Source organism: Aptenodytes patagonicus, chromosome 2 (assembly GCF_965638725.1).
Source record: "Aptenodytes patagonicus chromosome 2, bAptPat1.pri.cur, whole genome shotgun sequence".
NCBI lineage: Eukaryota > Metazoa > Chordata > Aves > Sphenisciformes > Spheniscidae > Aptenodytes > Aptenodytes patagonicus.
Genome location: NC_134950.1, coordinates 94260564 through 94268533, shown reverse-complemented (window position 1 = coordinate 94268533; position 7970 = coordinate 94260564).

Genomic DNA, 7970 nt, shown 5'->3' with positions numbered 1-7970 from the left:
TAATTAAATTTGTAAATAAATATTTCATTTTTGGGAAAAGGAAGAAAACTGGTTTGCACTGAAGCCATACCAAGCTCCTTGCACCTCTCTCGAGCTGTACGTGTGATACAACCTGCCGGTCAGCTACCTGGTATACACAAATTGCAGGCAGCTATTTCTTGACAGCAGAGGTATTTGGTAGTGTAGGGAGCTTAGATCAGAGGGGATGCCACAACTGCATATCCAGAATTCGTTCAGAGCAACTTCCACAGACCTCCTGGTCTGAGGATGTGGTTCCAAGTCAGGAAGACAACTAACTTTCCTGCTGCAGGAAATTCAGCTGATTACTCCTTATGTTTCAAGACAGATTGTTGGACCTTGGCCTTGACCGAAGGTTTTCAATATACAATCTGCAAAACTTTGTGCTAACAGTCCATGAAGAAACTTTCTGATCACCGTCTTCTCCTGACCAAAGGGTATTTGTATTGGAGATTGATTTTGCTGTGAGGCTCCCAGCTTGGTAGTCTTCATATTAAGTTCTTCTGCATGACAAAAACCTAGGCCTTAAGCCAAGGATTGTGGTGTAACTGAAATGTTTCAGAAATTAAACTGATTGCATGACTGCGTACTGTTAGAAGGTTTGAGTCGGATTCTTTAAACGTTTCTGTGTGTTCTCCTTCCTCAAATAAGTCCCTGCATTCTTCACAGCAGGGTGGTTTAGCAGGGCAGGAGCTACTTCTCTGAGTTTGCGTCTGCCCTTTCAAGATACATAGAAAGGTGGGAACAGAGGTGAAAACATGGATTATATTAATCCAAAATACTCTTGGCAAAATTATTTGTGCTATCAACCAATGTTCATTTTAATTCTTAAGACACAGAGAGTTGATGTAAATATTTCTTTACATGGCCCATGATTTGCAAGCTGACCACAGCTTGGTAAACTTGGATTGGTAAACTTGAAGATGTTTTTTTGTCTTATGGGTGTACGAGAGGTTGGTGTGCTTCCCTTTGACGCAACTGGCAGAAGTGTTGGGCTAATGCAATCTGACGTATTTTTCCATTCTTATTTTCTTTTATTAGCAAAAAAAATGGGATAACCTCACCAGACTTTCTTAACTTCGCTAGTACTTGCTAATGCTCAAATGTAATTCACTGTAAAGTTTTACCCAAGGGAAACCCCAGACCGTAGTTTCTTGCCTGCGATTGACAGAAATCTTTACTCAAAGCCTTAACATTCTATTTACAGCTCTTCTTTTAGTTATTTAAGACTTGATCAAACTTCCCTTGATACAACAAATTGTGTCCCAGATGTTACAGCAAAAGTTGCACAGAAGTTTTGCAGAACGATAATCGTGTGTTTTGCCCCATATGCCTCTCTAGTACCCCCTGTTCTGGAGCAGCTTGGTGTATTGAAGGTGGACCTGATGAAAATCCTCTGTGGTGGTCTGCGCTCAGCAAAGACTTGGTGGAGTTTAGCTGATAGAGTCTCTATCAGCCACAAGTCTGTGGCTGTAGCGGCTACAGCCAGTCCAGCTGTGCAGAGATTATTATTTTCTCTGCAGTATCTCCTCCGAGTTGCTTGCAGGCCACTGCAAAATTGCAAACAGAGACAGTCTCTCCTGTGTTCGTAGTGCTCCCGTGATGGTCCTGCCTCTGTCCTGCAGGGAAAGTGCAGAGGAAGAAAATGGGCATTGCTGAGCTTGTGGCTGAAATGAGGAAAATTAACATATGCTGCTGTATGGAGAGGGTGGAAGTGAGGCACTAAGAAAGCCTGCAGATAAGAAAGTAGTTGAAAAGCAGTTGTTGACTGTAGCTGTTTGTCCCCTTAAGGGTGGCCTAAAAATTTCTGCATCAATAGAAGCAAGAGCTGGAGGTGACAGGAAACTGCAACAATGCTGTATAGTCTGTGCAACAAATAAATACCTTGGGTTTCCAGTGGAAGGCGGTCTAGGGGTGGTACTTACGCATTCTCAGTAATCGATATGAATTGTGGTTCAAGCAAATACAGATTTTTCTGCCCTGGTCTGAACAGACTGTGGTTCTCCCTTCGTAAATACTTAGTCCGTGCTCCTGTCTCCCACCATCGGCCTCTAAGCACTCATGCATTATCCAGACAGTGCTATACTGCAAGCTTTCTCTGGCTTGGCAGTCCTCCTTCTGTTATTTGGAAGGAGGCAAAGACTCGTAGCCCTGTGCAGAGCCTGGGTCTTTTCCTCGTCTACTGCCTCACACCCCCACCTACAACATGTGACATGATACATAATATTATTTTATAATGTGTTGTGATGTTAAGGAAAAAGGATAAGGGACCTATTCTCCACAGTCCCCTACTGATGATGAGGCTATGCCTGTTCATGGACCAAATTGCAAATTCTCTAAAAACTGCAGGAAAAAAAATGTTTAGGTCAGATATATCATGAAAGTAATAAATGAAGTATTCTGTACTAATAGATAAGGTATGACTTAAATGGATATGTGGGGATGGAGATGTAGGCATTGTCTTTCCTGTAATTTTACAGACAAGTTATGCAACAATAGAAGTTGCAGAAGATTGTTATATTAAGTACCCACAAAGGATCATTCCTTATTCCTCATATTACAGAGAAAATACCATAACCGTAAACCAAAAAATGTGAAGTCTCTCAGCTGTCTAGCAGGGGCATTGTGTTTTATCTGGTAAAAAACAACTGAGATGGGTGAAAACATAATATGACTAAATTTTTTTTAAATTAATAATTACAGCGTCTGTCCCATAATAAGGATTAACTGACTTTTGAAAAAAAGCAGATGAGGACCTTCAGGGTAGTACTGGAATCATAAAATATATGACACCAAAAATTGTACTTGAAGGGGAAGAATTTCTCACACTTTGTAAAATTTTTCCACGACCTTTCATGATAGCCAGAAGATGATTACTCATGGAGCTCTGAGATTAAATGCAAAGTGACTGACCAGGGTCATACATGTACTAATGCAAGAAGTAAGGCTTTCCATATCTGTGAGGGCTTAGATATAACCATTTACATTCTGTGGCATGCATATGAGAAGTCATTGCCTAGAACAGAGGATGTACTGCATAGTTATAACCCATTAGTGGACTATAATTATTTTTTCAAGACCAGTTTAACTCAAGATTTACTTACTAACAAACACTGAAGACTAACAAAAACATGGGTTTATTTTGCTTTGCTGGGCTAGTATTTGGAGGACATAAAGTGTTCCTATTTGGGTCAGATATTAGAGGACATTCCTGGTGCATGCTTATGGAGTATGCTAAGCAGGGGATTTAGTGATGAAGAATACCAGCAAAGTGTGAAGACAGGTTTAGAATTCCCAGCAAGACATTTCAGACTCTTATTCTTGGTAAAGTTAGCTTTTATATATTTCAAGAAGTGGAAACTACCGACATAATTCAGCTGTAAAATGTGTCACAACTATTCTCTTCTGGGGTTGGCCACACATTACCAAAGGTTTTGGTCAACAGCAACCCTGTCTTGTCTAAACAGTGGGTTATAAAACTGACAGTAGGCTTGGTATCTCTCCGTGGCATCTGATGAGGCCCAGAAGCTGATAATACTGATAGTTTTTGAAAGCTTTGAGCAACGTGCCTTTCTAAAGATGAGCAAGTCTTTTGACAAGCTTCGTTTATGTAAATTTGCATGTTTTTCTTTTTAACCCATAATTCACTTGTTTTTGTTGTTTGGTTGGAACTTTCTTGTTGCTTGAATTAATATAGTAATTAATTAGGTGAGTATTTTTGTCCTGCTAGTCCTCAGAAAGGCATATGGAGAAATAAGGCAAGATGTGGTCATGATAGGGTCACCCTGAAAAGTTAATGGACTTTGATTCTATACAAGTCCAAATTAGCAAAAGTTTTCATAACCTGTAGATCTGAGCCAGGGATCTTGTCTGGTGCTCGCTTGGGAGTTTTTGAGTGCTGTGTGGAGGAACATGTGGGTTGAGGTGGAAGTAGTAGGGGTAGAGGACTCCTGATTGCACATACATGGCTGAATCTACACTGAGGAGTACTGGAGTACCGAAACCAGGACAGGAGGCACCCCTGAAACACTGGTTCGGAATAATCCAAGCAGCCAGGACTGCTGTGATCAGCACCGGCCATGAGCTGAAATCACAGAAGTGGGAAGGGATCTTTGGGACAGGTCTCCGCAAAGCAGCTCTTTAAGGACTGGAGCAGAGCAGCAGTGGTGAGTCCTCCCTCCCTGATCCCCATGCCTACCACTGAGACGAGCTCAGCCTGCAAGAAGGGAGCTGAGTAGGTGTAGCACGGGGTGAGACAGAGTCCTGGATTTCCATAAACTCTATGTTGTGTATTTGATGTGGAAGAAGGAAAGGAGGTTTGATCAAGCTGCTCTTGCATTGGTCACAAGTGCTTTTTCCATGTATATGGTGTTTCCCATGGTTCTTTGTACTGTTTCCCATTTTTCCCCACCAAAAGAAAATAAAAAAATAAGAAGTAGAACCTGCTGACCTTACTATGGAGACTTCATTAATAATTTCCCAGTGGCAAAAATAGTCTGGCTAGGAACCTAGGTCAGTTTTATTCATTGTGCAGATGAGCTCCCCAGTGGACCCCGGTCCCTGGTCTCTCCCATCACCGGAAGGTCACAGAGGATGGCTGGGGCTCTGCAGGTTTTCTGCCACATTACAGGATGAGAGCCAAAGTGCTAAAGGGATTTCACTAAGTGCTCATGGGGTGGCTAATACACAGGACAAACAAGCTTGCAGGTGTCCTAGGCCGGGGGATATTGCCAACAGCTAAGCCAATAGCTCACCTGTTATATGAGGTGGATGCACGCTAATATTTTTCCTTGTGACTGAGTTCACTGCGTACGCTGGGTAGGATGCCTTGTACTCGTCTCCTTCCCCTACTCCTCCCTTTCCTTGGAAACTATCAGTTGTCTCCTCCCATGCCCCAGTTTCAGAGCAGCGTTAATCGGGGTATCTTTTCCAGTGCTGGAGTAAATCTAAGCAGCACGTGCTCGCCTTCAGAGGGCAGCACAGCTTGGCAAAATGTTCAGAGGTGCTTTTTCATTCCTCAGCCCCTGGTGGGTTTTTCTGTCACTCCTGCATGTAAAGAGATTGTGCCCCTCAGGACAGCACCGTCAGACAGTGCAGTCTAACGGGCTACTGAAATGTTGGCAATAACAAGTTAAAGTTTCAAAGCCGTTGTGTCTCGTGGCCGTTTTCCAAGAGAAGTATTATTTACCTTTTCCCTTCCTCCCTATGGTAATTAGCAAGATGCTACACTGGAAATGGAGTGGCTGCTCCCTGCTCTCTCCCTCCCGCTGATGTGCATCTCTCTTATATTCCCTCTAAAAAGTATCATCTCCACTGTTTGAAGAACTCCATGCTCCATTAAAAGGTCCCTCATGACCAGATGCACTCACAAATGGACTTTTCACCCCGCACCATTTCCTGTCCCTCTGAAACAGAGCCGAGGCAAAAATGTCCATTTCCTCTCAGGATGATGTGTAAAGTCTCCATGTAGGATTGGCAATGCTGCTTTCAACAAGCAGAAGCCAATCTCCTAGTGAAGTTGCTTCAAAAGCACAAGATGAAAGAATGAAGTTAAAAATTAGCGAAGTATATTTCTTTGTTTTCTGGCTTTTGAGTCCCTGGGGCCTATCTTTTGAAGCTCGCTTAAGGGCAAGAATGGTCTCTTCTTAAGAATCGCCTGCTGATATGCTGGTGTATTTATTTATCTATCTTCAGAGCGTAGAGCTTTAAGGACATACTAAATGCTGCAGTGTCAACAAAAAATTGGGGATGAGATTTGGATCCCATCAGGTGACAGTTGCTTCCGCTGAAAGGAGCACCATCAAAATCCGCCATACCACTATCTCTTTTTCTCTTATATAAGTTGTTCCACCAAGAAGTAACGCAGACCATGAGAAAGGCCACGCCATAGCCCATGTTGGGGAATTCAATACACGTGAGAAACAACTTGTACTGATATAAGTTGTTTCTCCCAATAGTAACGTACCAATGTCAAAGATATGGATAGCAAGACCAGAAACATCAATTAAACAATGTCCCCAATGAATTCCGTTGCAGTTTTTTAGAAAATTATCTAATGAATATCGTTGCCATTATTTAGCTAGTTTCATTCTTGCAGATAAAAACCTGGATGATATAGCTGGTAAGGAGTTGTCCAGGCTTTTATACTAAATATTTGTGTGAAACCATGACTTCTATTTTAGTTTTCTTGTACTGTTTTCCATGCACAAAGATTTTAAATCCTCAGTTAACCTCTGGGCTGCATTTTTTTCCCTTTTCTGTGAGTGTTTTCTCTCACGTTGAGAGAAAAGCTCTTGGCCAAAATGTATATCATTTTCCATGATATGACTTTGAAAGTGATTATACAAGCTGTTTGTTTGAAGTTCTATTTAACCTGAAGATACAACATTTTCTGGCTGATGTGATGAATTTGTCATTGAATTGCCAGCAGCTACTGTGCATGTTCAGCATGTTTGCAGACAGGCTGTGCTCTTCAGGATTTTGGCTGTGGTTTTTCTCTTTTATTGTTACTCAGTAGTCACAGATTGCATAGGGATTGCCCCTTAATGAATATGGATAAAAATACATATTTAGTTGGTACCATAAGATGACATGACAGAGCTAGACAGGTTTGTCACAGTCAAGAAAAAAACCCCAAAAGCCAGTTTCAGATTTCAGTTGCACCTTTTTATCTCAGTAGGTTCAAGTGAATTGCACTGGTCTTATTCCTGTCTAATAAAGCCATATTAAAAAATCAAGACAAATATCTGTCTCCAAGACGTCTGGGGGCTTGATCAGGTTTATCTACTTTACCAGGATTTTGGTCATATATAAATACCTAAAAACATTTAACAGTGAAAGTATTAGTAAAGACGCTCTGAGTTAACTCACCTATGTAAATTTATCTCTAGGATAAGGTGACTTAAAACCCAGAGATAACCGTCCTCCTTATCCACACTGTGCTATTTACTTACTAGGAAGAGCAACTTAAACTGTATCAATCAGATAGAAAGCAGCCAAATGGTGGTGGTGGGTGGTGTTTTTTCTTTTTAACTTACTGAAATCAAAGGGCTATCGTAAAGAGTCTATGTAAGCAGTAGTACAAAGTCTGGCTTACTCATCACATCACAGTGAGCAAATACTGCTCTGAGCTGTGGATTGTTACAAAGCCTGGTCTGCTTAGGAGCGGCTGAAATGGCGAGTGAACTCCATCTGCTGTAATCCCCTCTTCCACTGGAAGAAACTCACGTGTTGTCTTCTCAAACCAGCAGCCTGTTGCAAATTGGTTTTGAACAGGGAAGTTCACACTCAAGTACTTATCGGTTCCCTCCTAGGAAATTTAACAGCAGTCAGTCTGACTTTTTAGTCTTGCAGTCTCCTAGATCGATATGAACAAAAGATTTTATATCTGGAAAGTATTTTTTGTGTATTGCGTGTGTGGTTTTATGACTGCTACTTAGCTAAGACTAAGGCTAGGCTCCTGATTTTGTATTGAGACTTCTGATGTGACATTCTCTCATCTTATATGTTGTATCTTTAACTCATTAAAATTACAGTTTCTTCCTTGGTCTTCAGTTAAAGCATCTCATATTGAAAAATTAGCAAGCTTTGAATGCAGTGAGACCTGTGTTCATTCAGTAGTTCTAAAAATAAAGTCCTTCACCTGAGCTAGTTGAAGCAGCATTTTATTTTTTAGAAATGTCAATATAATCAGCATTCCACTTTTCCCTGTTGGAGTCAGCCCTCATCAGTCACTTCTTCTGATAGGAGCACAGACAAAAAGTATTAAGGAAAAACACCCACCATGGTCTTATTGTGGGACATGAATTGTGGGAGGGGAGTATTTGCCAGTAGGTTTGCTGTTTTTTTGAAATGGTTGAATGTGAAGCAAATAATCCTGACTTTACTGAGATTCTTACTGCTGAGATTTTATTTTGTGCGTCCTGTCTGTAGAAAACCAAGTGTGTCTCAGT